This window comes from Momordica charantia, unplaced genomic scaffold (genome assembly GCF_013281855.1).
Source record: "Momordica charantia cultivar OHB3-1 unplaced genomic scaffold, Mcharantia_2.0 BLBB01000046.1, whole genome shotgun sequence".
Taxonomy (NCBI): Eukaryota; Viridiplantae; Streptophyta; class Magnoliopsida; order Cucurbitales; family Cucurbitaceae; genus Momordica; species Momordica charantia.
Genome location: NW_028275202.1, coordinates 1 through 15,514, shown reverse-complemented (window position 1 = coordinate 15,514; position 15,514 = coordinate 1). Strand labels below are relative to the sequence as shown.

Sequence of the window (15,514 nt, the reverse complement as noted above, 5' to 3'; positions counted from 1 at the left end):
GACTAAAAGAGAGTGAATTCTAATCTCTACCTTCAAATGTTATATTAAAAAAATCTAATCACTCAAAATTGTAACTTTCATTTTTTTCCCTAAAACTTCAATATCTCACCTCACATTTATTAACTGGAAAAAGAAATGGTAAAAGGAAGATAGTGAAATACTTTTAAAGGTTGTTTTTTTAGTAATATCATTACAATTATAGAGAAGATAATGTGATATTTTGTCCATCGATATCTTAACCGTCGAATTATATTCAAATTGATAATTTTTTGAAATTTATTATTCACTCAAATTTGGACATGAACAAAAAAGTTAATAATATTCTAACAACTTAAACCTACTTTCACAAGCTACCTCATACACATTGATTGTTTGATCAACAATTTGACCAAATCTGTGTAAGCTCAACTCAGTCAGAAGCTGGATTGATCGATGAGATGAGTAGCTGAAAAGTGTAGGAGAAACCTGAAAAGTAGAAAATAGCTCCGTCGTGCAAGTTAGTGAGTGGTCTGAGTTATATTTGAGAGAGTGTAATTTCGTGTACCTGGGAATTAGATGGGAGGTCTCTATTTATAGGCAGAGCTTTCGACAGGACGTTTGACAGGCTTCCAACAACTCCTTGGCGTTTTGGAAATCACGGCATGTTGTCGTGGAATATGTCGGAGAGTCATTCCTAATGGAGTGTCCTTTGATCGACACAACTGGTGAATCAGGTTGCCGAAGTGAAAGATGGTAACTCGACTCGGCTTGCATTCCAAGCGACTGAGGTGAGAGAAAAGTCAGCTCGGGCTTAGAGATGGGACCTAAGGAAAGAATCCTCCCACGTATTATTTTCTAGGTTGATTCTTCATTGTTATCTTATCAGGAATTGTCACGTGATCAGTGAGAAATCACCTTCAACTCTAGGTATTTTCTCCCGATTAATGGAAAGTTAAAAAGAAAATGAAAATTTTATTGATTGAAATAAATCAAAAGATAAATCCCAAGTAATTTAATTACAATTAAGAGTATATTTTGGTAAATAAATTTGCGTACGTTCGTTCTATTACACTAAAATCAAACCAACTTTGGAAAGTATTATAGAACTCTCACCTAATATAAACAGTATTAGAATTTTATGTTAGACTTAAATTTGTATTAAAATAATTTCGAACATGTCTTACATACCTTTCTTCATGACTCTATTAGGCCGTGGGTCTGTCTCTACATGGAACCCATATATATATACAGACAAAGTCCATCGGAGCAAATTATTACTTCTCTAAGAAATGGTTTACAAAAATTGTCTTCCATTTGACAAACTATTTTTTAAAATGTAATTAATTACCTGTTTAAATAATTATTTTAATATTATTTGAAGTTTATTATACATGTTAAGGATCTTACATTAGAAAAAAAAATATTATAAATATTTATAATAGACATGGACTACTTTAATCATTAATTGATTTTGAGATAAAATCTATAAATATTGACACGCTACCAAAGTTTAAAAGGAAAAAAAAAATCAAACCAACGTTTGATCTCTATGAATATTGATATACCTCAGATTCGTAATTATTCTATTCAGTTATAAATTATTATTATTTTTTAAATATAACAATATACCATTAGAATGGCAAAAATATGAAACTCAAAACATGTGATATATAGATCATAATGTTACTTATGCCCTTAACCATTAACTAATCTAATCTATATATTCATCGAACGATTTGTCCCACAACCTTTAATTTGCTCTCATTGTATGTATAATTGAAACTTGATCACTCAAAAACAAAATTTTGGGTTCGTCCAATGTTCATAATCATTAGAGTTTGAAATGGTTCTTTACTTGGTGAGTGACACATTTTTGTCTAACACTTTATCTACTTTAAAAATAAAGGAAAAAACTAGGCTATTAAGGAGGAACTTTCTCCTTAATGACAACTCATTATATTTTTTAATTTTTTAAAATTTTATTTTTCTTTTTTATTTTAATTATCAAATATTTAATGGTGTTAAAAGGGGAGCTTAAAAATAAAAACATGTCCACGTTAGCCAAATTGGCAACCTACCAATTGTAGGTCTTATTTTCTTTACAAAGCGAAAGTTTCTTTCTTTATTCATTTATTTATATTAGTTGTTTTTTTTTTCTTATTACTAAGGCAATAAACTGAATTACTTTTTTAACGGAACAAAAGGGAGAACTAAAGTGATTTACTTAATACTAAAAAAAAAAAGAAAATGCCCATGATCTGGCATGCACTATTTATCAATTGAAAATTTTTATTAAAAAACGATTAAGTATAGACAATAATGTAGGCTAATGATCACTCCCATAATCTTCATACATTTTGCTGAAAAAGGACAAATTTGAATATATATATTAACAACTCCCATTTACGTTGCCTTTATAAGCAACATTTGGTGTCAAATCGTTTACAGAAAAACCTTAAAGATCTGAGAGGAAGAAATGGAAGCAAACCTTGTTGAACCTCAAGCTCATGTTTGGAAGTACATATTCAAATTTATGGATTCTTTGTCACTAAAATGTGCAGTTCAATTGGGCATATTTGATGTCATCCATAACCATGGTGGACCCATGAGTCTCTCCGACCTTGTTTCCGCCCTCTATGTCAGACCCACCAAAGCTCAATGCCTTGGTCGCCTTATGCGGCTTCTCGTCCACTCCGACTTTCTCTATGCCACCAACAACGACAAAGATAACAAGGAAGAAATCAAGTACATTCTCACACCGCTCTCTCGTCTTCTCCTCAAAAATGAGCCTCAAGGAGCTGCCACTCCCTTGTTGCTTCTCATGCTCGATCAAGCTCTATCGGGTCCGTGGGATTCTTTGAGCGGTTGGTTTGGAAGTGATGATGTTACTCCATTTGAGATGGGGAATGGTGAGACGATATGGGATTATGTTGGTGGGGAAGCCCCATTTGGGAGGCTGTTTCATGAGACGATGGTGAGTGATTCTAGCTGGTTGGTGATGTGGTGGTTAGAGAATGTGGTAGTGTTTTTGAGGGATTGAAGTCGTCGGTCGATGTCGGGGGCGGCTCGGGAGCCATGGGAAAGGCCATTGCGGCTGCGTTCCCGCGCATGGCCTGCACTGTGTTTGATCTCCCGCATGTGGTTGACGGCTTGCAAGGAACTCAAAACTTGCGGTTTGTTGGGGAGACATGTTCCAACGGATTCCCAAAGCTCATGCAGTTCTACTCAAGGTATATTTGATTTATGTTCCATTTTGGTTCCACGGTTGTAAGATTTTTATAAAAAATTATTCCTAAATAAAAGATGAAGTATTTTATCTAAAATCTTTAAATAATACAACACAATTCGATCAGAGAATCTAGTTACATAGTCTAAGAAGTACGGACACTCCAATTTGGTAACGTGTCTAGGTTGGATACTTATTGGACATATATCAGACATTTGTTAACTCAATAGATGTGTGTCACACACTAATTGTATACAAAGTTAATATGGATTCAACACTTATTATAGAGGCACATTTCAAACACTTGTTATGCATAAGAAATAGACATAAATAATAACATAGGACAAAATAATAAATTTTGAGAATAAAATACATAAAACTAATTTTTTTTAAGTATGAAAATGCATAAACTTATTGAATAATTGAATTTCCTTAAAAGTGATATATACCTAAAAAAATTTTGTATATTTTAATAAACGTGTCCTTGACAACTGATGTGTCAGTGTCCTAAATTTTTAGAAAATAGTGTGTCATCGTGTTCGTGCCATATCATATCTCTGTCTCGCGTTCTTATCAGTGCTTTTCTTAACACATAGTAAAGAGTAATATATCGCTATATCAACATTCGTATCAGGTATATGAATCAAGTATACACATATAAATGGTATATCAACTATATCATTGTTCGGACCTGCTTACTAGGTATATTAGACTTTTCTTTCACATACATTGTTTGGGCCTCCAAAGTTCACTATTTTTTACCAAATTGAAAAGTGGTTTATTATTCTTTTGCAAGTGGTCCAATAAAATAAAATAAAAGCCACGAAACTTTTTAACACTAAATTTCTGCTACTTTAGTGGATTCTACATGATTGGAAGGACGAGGATAGCATAAAAATCTTGAAAAAGTGCAGAGAAGCAATTCCGAGTAAAGCAGAGGGTGGGAAATTGATAGTGCTAGAAGTGGTGGTGGGTAGCCGAGAAGGGGACAAGGAGCTAACAGAAGTGCAGCTGTGGCTTGACATGTTAATGATGGTCACCACCACTGGGAAAGAAAGAGATTTCAAGGAATGGGAGACCCTCTTTCTGGCAGCAGGCTTCTCCAGCTTTAAGATAGTCTGTGAAATGGGAGCAAGGTCTCTGGTCGAGGTCTATCCTTAACTTAATCTTTGTCTTATCTCTCACATAAGTGTGTATGACATGCTGTGGAGACTCATCTTCAAATGGGAGAAGGGAAATGGGTATCCCAGTTTGACCATAAACCCACTACACCATCACCGACCACCAGTGGTAACATAGTCATTAAATTAAAAGCAAATAATTCATGGTGTTTCTCTGTGAACAATTTCTACATTTGGTTTGGGAGTGGATTATTGGAAACTAGAATGTATACCTATTTAAAAACATGGGATATTAAGTGCGAAGGACTTTTTAGATAGAATTCGATAATATAATTATATTATCGATCGTGGGAGTACAAAGAGATATACGTTTTAAACATGGTTTTGTGTCGAATGCATTTTTCATAATTAAAGTATGTATTTGTATAGTTTTAATAAATATTTGGTTTACGGAGTTTGGGGTCGTGGGGAAATGAGTTTATTTGGTGTAGATAATTTACTAATTTGATGACTTCTATATGAGTTATATATAAATGTAATTTCAAATCTGTGAGTCAAATATCCTATGAATAATTAAGAAAAAAATAAATTAACAAAGCAATGTTTAGGTAGCTTTCTATTTCTAACCAAAAAGTAACGATGCGTTTTTAAAATTTGAAGTTTAAATGATATGATTTAAAAATCTTATAGATCAAACTGATATAAACATGATGTTTTTTCTTTAAAAAAAATCACTAGATACCACTCTTTTAAAAGGCAAAAACTTTAGTTTCAAATATTTGAATTGGAAGAGATTTATAAATAGGATGGTAAAGTTAGGATCATATATTATAATTTCATAAGCAAAATGAAGGCTGTGTCATTTGGGCCATGCTCACTTGTCCAATAATTTTATGGTGTGGTATATAGAGGCCCACTTAATTTATTAATTTAATCACAAATATTTTCTGCCTTCTTTATTCAAGCAATAGTAAATAGCTTATGGTATCAAAAATTTTATTATCAAACTGAATATAACCTTAACGTTAAGTTAAGTATATATCTTCGAATTCAATCTGTATATAATGTTGAACTTAATAAAAAAAAGTTCAATGCTAATAGGTTTAATTTGTGATAATTTCTAGGATTGTTATCACTCATTTTTTTCTTCACTATTTGTTGTTTTTCAATTATATTTTCTTCTTATTTTGTTTTGTTTGTATCTTTATATTATTTTCACTTTTTTTTTTCCTTTTTCTTGCCCTCTTTTTCTTTTCCGTCTCTTCCTAAATTTTACCAAACGTTTTATTTTATACTTTCATAACTTTTTGAAAAAAGAATTATGCATTCATTTTGTTTTTAGAAAGACGTAAGTAGTTTTTTAAATTCGAAATAAATTAACAAATAATATGTTGCTACTATATTTAGTTCTTTTTACTTTTATCTTTTCTGTCATCGTAAAATATGTTATTACATTTTTTTTTTTTGGAAAACAAAAACCTTTTCAAAAGTAGGATTTTTAATTTCTAAATAAGAATGAAATAGAAAGGGATCAAGAATCAAATTCAAACAAATCTCCTTGGCTCCATATCCCCAAGTGCATTGATTTTTACAATAGCTCCACGAATAAATTGGTGGGTAATGGGAGGGACACCCTCTTCTGGTATCACAATTGGACAGGAGATGACCCTTTATACCTTACACAGTCTCCTTTTTTTGCTCTGAGATGTCCGATGCTTGGGTTCATTCTTCTTGGAACCCCCACCCTCGAAGAGTTTGACAGAGAGCAGATTTCCGGCCTTCTGATTCTAATGGTCTCGACAGACCTTTCTGGCTTCACTCAAGAGACGGTATTTTTTCAATAAAGTCCATAAAATCCAAGCTTGCTGAGCCTTCCTTTGCTCCAATTTCTACTACCTTTGTTAAGCTGTGGAGTTTATACCTTCCTAAAAAATACAAGTTTTTTCTATGGTGCATCTTCCATCCTGGTATCAACACATTTGATAAGATGCAGATTAGATTTCCATATCTGAATATCAGTCCAAACTGGTGCGTTTTGTGCAATTGTTCGGGCGAAACATTAGATCATTTGCTGCTTCATTGCTCTTTCATAGCTACATTGTGGAATAATCTCTTTTCGTCTTTCAATCTTTCCTATGCTCTTCCGGGGCGTATTGAGTTTTTCCTCACCGAGACTCTCTACCCTTTATCTGAAAGCAGTAGATCCATTCTTTGGAAAAATGGTATTAGTGCTGTTCTTTAGAGTGTTTGGCTAGAAAGAAACAACCGATTTTTTTTTGGACAAATCTCGCTCTTCTGCTCAACTTTGGGAGGATATTATAGTCTTGACATCAACTTGGTCCTCAAAATCCCATCATTTTTTGTAATTATAATTTATCTACCATTTTGCTTAATTGGAGTGCTTTTATATAGCCTCTTCTTTTGTATGTTTCTCACATGCCCTTTCAATGAAATGGTTTCTCCTTAAAAAAAAAAAAAGAATCAAATTCAAAAAAAAAAATGTCAAGGGTTTAATATGAAAAATTGGATAAAAATTCATATTGCAAAGTGATACATTATTATTATAAATTCTTTCATTTCAGTTGTCAAACTTTATTGGTAGAGAGGTCTGAACTTAATTCTTAGTATTAATTATTGCAAAACTAATTAGTTAAGTAGTAGCATTAAATTCAGGCGATTAGATTAGTAGATTTGATGCTCTCTTATATATTTTTAGAGTCGGAAAAAGAAATCAAGTAGAATAATCAAGTCTTGGTTGGGGAAATTTCGTAACTCACTGCAAATAACGAATTCCTTAACCTAATAAATGATTTAACTTTTTGGTAATGGTATGTTTTCTTTATTAAATTAATTTTATATCTTTCACAGTGGAATTTCTTAATTAAATAATAAAATACCAAACCGAAACTTTCAGGAAACTCTCTCAATTGCATTGGGAAACTTTCACGGAAATTAGAAGAAGTATTCCTCTTTAACTCCGTACATAGTATAGTCACTAAAAATATACCCGCCACTCAATAAATATATAAATCATTAAATATCGATCACATATTTTTATGTTTAAATTTCGTTTTCATCTTCCCAATTCTCAAAATATCTATTTGATTTTTAATTATTTTTTAATTTTAAAAACAATATTTTGGTATTTTAATTAATGAACTGAAAATAATTATTCTAGTCATTATTTATTATTTTTATTTTGTAAGCATTACTGATCACCTGCCCTGCTGTTGAGGCATGTACTCCAATAGTCATTTGACATATAATTTATGTTTATAAAACTTGTTGCCATCATTTTTTCTCCATAAATATTTACTATACGTGTCAAATGGTCATTGGGCCACACGCTTTGAAAGGAAGAAGTACGTAATTGTTTATTTTTTCACCTATTCAGCCACTCAATAACATACCTTAGCCATGACAATTTCTTATTTTACATGTCTCAATAACCATAATTAAGTCATGTTATTTTACTTATTAAAGAATAATTAAGAAGATAGGATGAGATATATTTTCAATAAAAAAGTTGGATGTTGGAATCCAAAGATGAATTACACAAAATAACAATTTACTAGGAACCAAACGACAAATTAGTGTAGAACCATAAATTTTGAGTGACAAAATCATATTTTATTAAATTTAGTAGTAATTATAAATTATCCCCAAATTAAAATTAAAGACATCAATTTCAAAATAATGCAAGTGTCTTTTATTGGACCTTTAGATTGGATTTAATGGGTCGAATGGAGTTATACAGAACTTGGGCTAAGATCAATTTAGTTGAGAAATCAATTGATATTCTGGCCGAAACCGAAATTACCATAAGACTGGAACATTATTCAAAAATCTCATGTTAACATTATCAAATTCATGGGATTCTATCTCAAAGAGGTCGAGTAGCCCATATCTATTATAAACTCTCTTTTGTTTTTAACGTGGGATCCTTAGCCAACACTATAATAAAATTTAAGAAAATTAAAAAAATAGATTTAAAGGTTAAAATAGTAAAGTCAAACGCACGAGCTTTAGGGTTTAGCATTTATTAAAGAACACCGGCTTGTATAGGAGAGAAGGACTTGTGTGTCATTCAACGAGACAAACACACAGACTCATTACGAACCATATATCTAAAATCACTGTTCCATTAGCGGCGGATTTCATGCAACATTTTAAATGTTGATACCGTGTTGATTTTCTGCCCCTCTCTTCTCTATCTCTAAATTATTGATTTTCTCCCCCACATTTCTGTTATATTAATAATCATCTCCTCTCCTTGTGGTGGAACTGGTTTGAACGTAGCATTATTCTAAAACCCTGTTGCACAATCTCGCTGATTTTTTTAATAAATGCCAAACCGGACGGTGGAAGCAACATCTTACGACTTTTTGACCCCAAAACAAAATATTATATTCAACTTCTTCATATACTATTTCACCAGTAGACCCATCATTTATTTGGCTTTTGGAGATTAGTTGTATCATCATCGATTCATCATGTATGGCCCTCGCCGGCATATTGGTTTCTTTTTTCTTAAGCTGAATGGAATCTGACGTCACACCCCTCTTTTAATATATATATATATATATATATAATGACCCTTTTCATTTACCCGAGGCGCCACGTGGCACAAAATAGAGACAATTATTCCCCAATTTCTACCTCAATCTTTTTGCCAATCTTATTCCTTCCTTGACCACTTCCCTTTCTCTTTTTCCGAATACGAAAATTTGATACAGTCCATGTACTGTAGGATCGATTTGTGTCTTCCACCAATTGATCTCGTCATTAATTGATTATCTACATAATTTGAATGGAAGACGGGGGCGTGGCGTGGGATTGGACGGCGATCGAGGTGAGGTGGCAGTTGTGTATATATTGAAACGAATTTAAAAGTTGAATAATGGAGAGGGGGACACGTCATGATGAGGTCATGGAGGACACGTCTGTCATTATCCTTTTGACACGGCGGACAGAGATAGGGTGGGTGGCTGATGTTGGTCCGCCGACGAGATGAAAGAGGTGTAAATACGAGCTCTTTGCTTTCCACGTGGCGGGCCCCCCCTCAATGCTGACGCGCCATCTGCTGACCTGACCTTCACATTTCTTGTCTTTTTCCCCATCTCCACCTCTCCGCACCTTCGTCTCTTTTTTGAATTCACCATTTCCTTTTATATATATATATATATTCCCCATCACCCACGTCTCTTTTTAATTCTATAAAAATTTACTTATCGTCACTTAAATTTTAAAATCAAATTTAACCCCGAATTTTGACTTGGGGTGCATAAGGTAAAAGTCAAAATGCAAAAGAAGACACACGTAAAGGGAACGTAGGCAAAGGAAAAAATAATGATAATAATGACACATAGTAAACGTCAGACGCACCCCAGCAGTGCAAGCACCGCGTAAGCTTCCTTTTTGGTGCCTAACTGCCGTTGACGCCCCCACCCCGACCATGGACCAAGTACCAACCAATCTCTTAAATCTCTCAATCTCTCCATTATATATAATCTCCATATCACCTAGCTTCCTTCCACTTCAATTTCAGTTTCAGTTCCAATTCCAAATCCGATTTCATTTCCATTTCCCACCATGCACCAAGCCATTCCTTATCGGTCGTGGCAAAGCCAAAGAATTCAAACCAATAATGATAAGGCCTCATTATTCGCATTACCCACCACAAGCAGATCATCCTCCTCCGCTTCCGCTTCCGCCCCACCCATGAGCCATGTGAGTGCGTTCGTCTCCGAGACTGCGGCCATCGTGTTCGCCAGAAAAAGGTTGCTGCATGACCACGTCGTCAAGCGCCTCCTCCTCGGCCTCGGCGCCAAACCCCGCCGTCTACGAGGTCGACGACCAAGACGAACTCCGCGTCCTCACGGAATTGGAGGCGATACGCGGCGCAGGCGCCGGCGGTGCCCAATTGCAATTGCCGGCCCTCTTTATTGGGGGAACCTTCTTTGGGGGTCTCGATACACTCATGGCCACTCATATTTCCGGCGATTTGGTTCCTATACTCAAACAGGCCGGTGCGCTCTGGCTCTGAATTTCATTCTCAATACCTAATTACCATTTTCTTTTTTCCCTTCTTTCTTCACTCCCATTTTGTTCCTCAACTTAGATTGTGCCTATGAATTTTTTTTTTTTCTAATTGGAGTTCGTAAATGAAATGAGTAACAATTTATGGAAATATTTGTTAATATATCAAACTGGTCTTTCTTTAATCTTTTCGAGGGGATATTATGTAAAGCCAATTAATGTTTCACATGCTAAAAAAGTATACGCTTCTGTGTTAAAGTTAAATATATATATATATATAGCTGTAAATCCTGCGTGGGGTGTCGAAGGGTTTGATCCTTTTGTTCCGGGCGGAATAGCGTCTCATCATATTGCAGCAGGTACATTGGGCATATTAGCGGGCCTATTCCATCTTAGTTCGTCACCCCCCAACGTCTATACAAAGGATTACGTATGGGAAATATTGAAACCGTCCTTTCGAGTAGTATCGCTGCTTGTTTTTGCAGCTGTTTGTTGTTGCTGGAACTATGTGGTATGGTTCAGCAACTACCCCGATTGAATTATTTGGGCCCACTCGTTATCAATGGGATCAGGGATACTTCAATGATATATTCCGTTAAGGACAGCCCCTCACGTATATATATATATATAAAGAAAAAAAAAAAGGAAAAGACGCGTTCCGTCACATCGATGGGTAGTGGATGTAGAAAAAAGATTGTAGTCGGCATTTAAATTTGAAAGGAGGAGAATCGAGACCATTTGTGGAAAACGACAAATTACGATACCCAAAAGTATATTTTAAATAAGCCGTGGAAGATTAAGAACAAGACAATCTGTATTTAAGCACTATTTTCTTAAATCATTATAACAGTAGTCCAAATATGAAATAATAGGGGGAAGGGAGAAATAATAAAGTTTTCATTTGCATTTTCACTTATGTCATTTAAAATTAATAATAATAATTTCAGAGAGATCCATTTTGTGCTGAGAAAAATGTAATGGAAATGACATCTGAAAACAAAAAATATTTTTAGGCTAAATTAACAAAAGATTTGTTTATAAAAAATACTCCTAGCTTTTCAAAGTTTTCAACTTACTGCTCAATCAGATTTTTTTAACCAAACGGAGATATTTTTTTAAAGACGAAGTTTAGGGTTTTTTTTTTCTTTTGTTGGTAATAAATTTAGCCATATTTTTATAATTTTATTACTTTATGCTATGAGTTTAACTCTCCAGATTTGTCGCGAGGAAGTTCTGATATGTCATGGTTTCGTAAGTTTTTTTAAATTTCTGTTTTATAAATATCAACTAAACCCATCATTAATAATTTAAATTACTTGATTTGCTCAAGATATTTCTAGATATCTGCATTTTTATCGAGTTTCCCAATTTTTTTAGGAAAAAAAAATTATTATTTTGGTTAAGGATTCCACCAAAAAAAAAAGATTAATAAGAAATCTTTATAAGATATATGAGTCACTCCTCCCCTCTCTCCAATTAATTTTGAGATATTGTAATATTACATAATATCATCAGAGTACAACAAAAATTTCATCCGTGGAAAATAATACTAGTAACTTTTTCTTTTTCTTTTTGAAATTCTAAGTTGTTGACAAAGCTATTATTTTTGTGTATCGATTAAATTTAAATTTATACGAAACTTAGATTTTTCTGTTGAGATTGTCAGGTAGATTAACAAAAATTGAATGATAGGTGAAATTTGCCACAATTATCTCAGGGAATTTTTTTATGCCATCAATATATATATAGAATAATGCCGTAAAGTATGAGAATGTTTGAAATTAGATTGACTGTGTTATTAACAACTTAACATGAAAAAAGAATAGACATTAAAAAGAAAGAGAAAAAATCCCGGAGGAGAAGTGTCGATTATGTGCAAACTTTGTCATTAGTTGAAGGGTAATTTATTACGTGTTATTCATATAAGTAGTTTGAGAATTTTATTTAGACTTCTATTTTGGTTATTATTATAATTTATTTTTTTTTTTGAACAGTTCTATTTTGGTAAATAGCAGCTACAAATAGACTAGTTATGTAAATATCTGTGCCACCTGTCATGAAAGCCCAAGCTGTATTAAATGGGTCCAAATAATATACAAGCAAGACTTGGGCTCCCGTTTACAGAAAGCCCAAGAAGAAACCTTAAGCAGTTAGCAAACAAATCTTTCTTAAGAAAATAGAGAAAAATTAATAAAGGAGATAATTTGAAAAACTAGGTTTTATATGTCACTAAAAGATTTTGAATCCTTGGATACCTCAAATGCTTTAACTATTTATTGCACCAAAAAAATGATAAACGAGTCTTTTCTATGACTGATTGCTAACTTCTTTTTATTTCTTTTTGCCCATTAATTCAGCTCATCATATCAGCTAATTACAAACAATCTAACATAGTTAAGACAAAATTGCAATAACAAAAAGCTTGGAAAAAATAGTTATAAATATAACAAAATGTAGAATAAATTAATGAAGATACTACTACTCTGTTGACTAAAGGAAAAGGATGATGAATTGATAATTTTCTGTATATTTACTATTTTGGCCTTAGTGGAAAACCCTTGGTTATGTGTGTGAGTTGTATGATGGTGGGTTTATTTTGAAAATTGTCACCGTCTTAATTCTCTCTGAAGAACATATTGGCCTCTTTGGCTACGTCTTGTCTTTAAAAGAAAAAAGAGAGAGATTTGTTAGAGACAGGGTTTATAAGTTTGATTCAACTTTTACAAGGAGAGTGAAAGTGGAGTAGTGCTTTATATATTATTATTGTTGCTTTAAATTTTCTAGACAAAAAGAGAATCTTTATTCTTATTATATATATGAAAACACAAAGTAATGCATTTGCATGGTGACTCTTATTTGCTCTCATTATTATATATTATATACTTTATAGCATTAGCAAGGAACCACATTATGTTAGGCTTTTTAGTTTACCTTTCTCTCTCATCAACTCAAAATTTTCTAACATTTTTCATCATCATTAAGCAATCATCACACTGCCTGATTCTTCCATTGATTTTTCCATGCATGCAGCTTGGAGCCCTAATTCCAACTCCCTAATTTACACCACTATAATTACACATTTTTTGTTATCTTTCAAATATTAGGGTTGTAGGTCAAGTGAGCATAGCTCAGCGCGATAATTGACATATACGTTCAACATGAGGTTGTGAATTCGAATCATCCCTTCCCAAAATGTTGTATATATATATATATAGTGTTGTATACCGATAAAAATGTCCTTTTTTTTGCTCTCATATATTTTTTGTAATTTTAAGGAAGCACAAATGAACTTTACATATATATGTATAACATATTTATTGTATATATTTGCAGATAAATTCTAATTATTGTTTCTGGGCTGCATCCTGTCTACATGCTTTTTTTTATATATATATTTTTATTTTTAGGCTAGCCTAGCTATATATAGGACAAAGTTATAGAAATTATATATATATTCTTACTTGAGATATATGCCATTTTTACCGCTTTATTTTAGATCTATTTTCATCATTAAAATGACCAAATACCATGACACGTTCGGGAGACTGATGAATCTGCATAAAAAGAGTAAACAGGCTTTACAATGCTCTCAACACAAATCTGATCTATTATTCAAAATAGAATAGTGAACTTCTAGTAGCGATTGAGGAACAATCAGAACAATCTCCATAAATCACATGGCGTTGGGGGAGAGAACAGAGAGATTGTTGGTTTGCGACAATCAACATAGCAAACGTCGACCCATCCGTCCGTTACAAGGAATCAGAACTATTGGATCTTCGTTGGTCGACTCGGCCTTTAGGAAGACCAATATATTAGTTTACATTGTTGACTCAGCCTTTAAGAACATATATGAGCAGTTTATTCTGCTTAATTTTGATATGTATTCTAATAACGTCATTAAAATGTGTGACTCAGAGCATTTCAACATATATGGCATGTTGACACGCGGCCCCGATAAACCATGTGGCATAGTTAACTTCTTTTTTCCTTGAAAAATTATACACGGTGATTCACAAATTCTTTATTTTTTAATCTACTTTTAAAAAACTTACTAAAAAATATAGTCAAGTTAAAAAAAAACTTTATATATAAAATTTATTTTGATTTTAAACTTTATATTTCATATTTACCTATTTTTGTCATATATATTTTTAAAGTTTTTTTGTCCTTAAATTTATATGTAAACTCTATTGTTGGTATATTTGACGTACTTTATTTTTGTATTTTTACACAGTGTTCAAGGGTTTGTAACAAAGTACTTAGAAATGAAATTATGTAAAACTGAAGGACGACAAAAAATAGAAATTAAATATTTGTATATTATCGTATTGACAAAGAGATCATATGAAAAGAAAATCGGAATATCCATGGGTACGGTGTGTTTTTGCTGTAAAAAGTATAGAAAAAAAAAGTGTGTAATATTATTTTTAAAAAATAAATAAAAATAGGTTTGCAGATCAAAGGCATATATTCTCCAACTTTTAATGAGGCAGAGCATGTGGGGGTTTCTGTAGCTCTTCCCTTTTGGGACAGAAATGGAATTATCAATTTGAGAAAAATATATACACCCCTGCGCCTGCCCCACTTATCTTTCTTCCTCCAATGTTTTTTCACATGATTTTTAATAATAAAAAGTCTTATCCTGCAGGCATTATTTCCACTTGATTAAAAATTATGTCACATGTATTTTTAGTTATTTTTAAAAGTATAGAGACTTAGTTTATTAAGGGAGGAGGGATGGGATGGGTCATTTTCTGATCTTTAAATTGAAGGCATTTCAATTGATAAATAAAATTTTTGGATAGTGGGTTTAAATGTCATGATTTTAAAGTTTCCGTATTTTTTCCGGTCAAAGGAGAAATTATTTTGCATAAACCAAGAATAATGGGAAAAAGTTCTTGATCTAAAAGAAAGGATTTTTTCTCTGGCGTAAAAAATGAAAAATTTACTTTGAAATTATGTGGTTACATCATCATTGTAATCAAGTTTCCGTCTACTTAAACAACGTGACGTAGCTCATTCTGACAAGGTGTATGGTAGGTAGTTTGAAGTCATTCAAAATGAGATTATCAAATAACATATACAAAATATATTTAATCCCCTCGTAAACTGGACACGTACATATGCATTAGATTTTTCCATTGTT

General features: G+C 32.7%; 1 pseudogene; it reads left to right on the top strand.

Moving 5' to 3' along the window:
- The first annotated feature begins 2,455 nt into the window (after positions 1-2,455).
- On the top strand, positions 2,456-4,521 carry LOC111011231 (trans-resveratrol di-O-methyltransferase pseudogene; annotated as a pseudogene).
- The last annotated feature ends 10,993 nt before the right edge of the window (positions 4,522-15,514 follow it).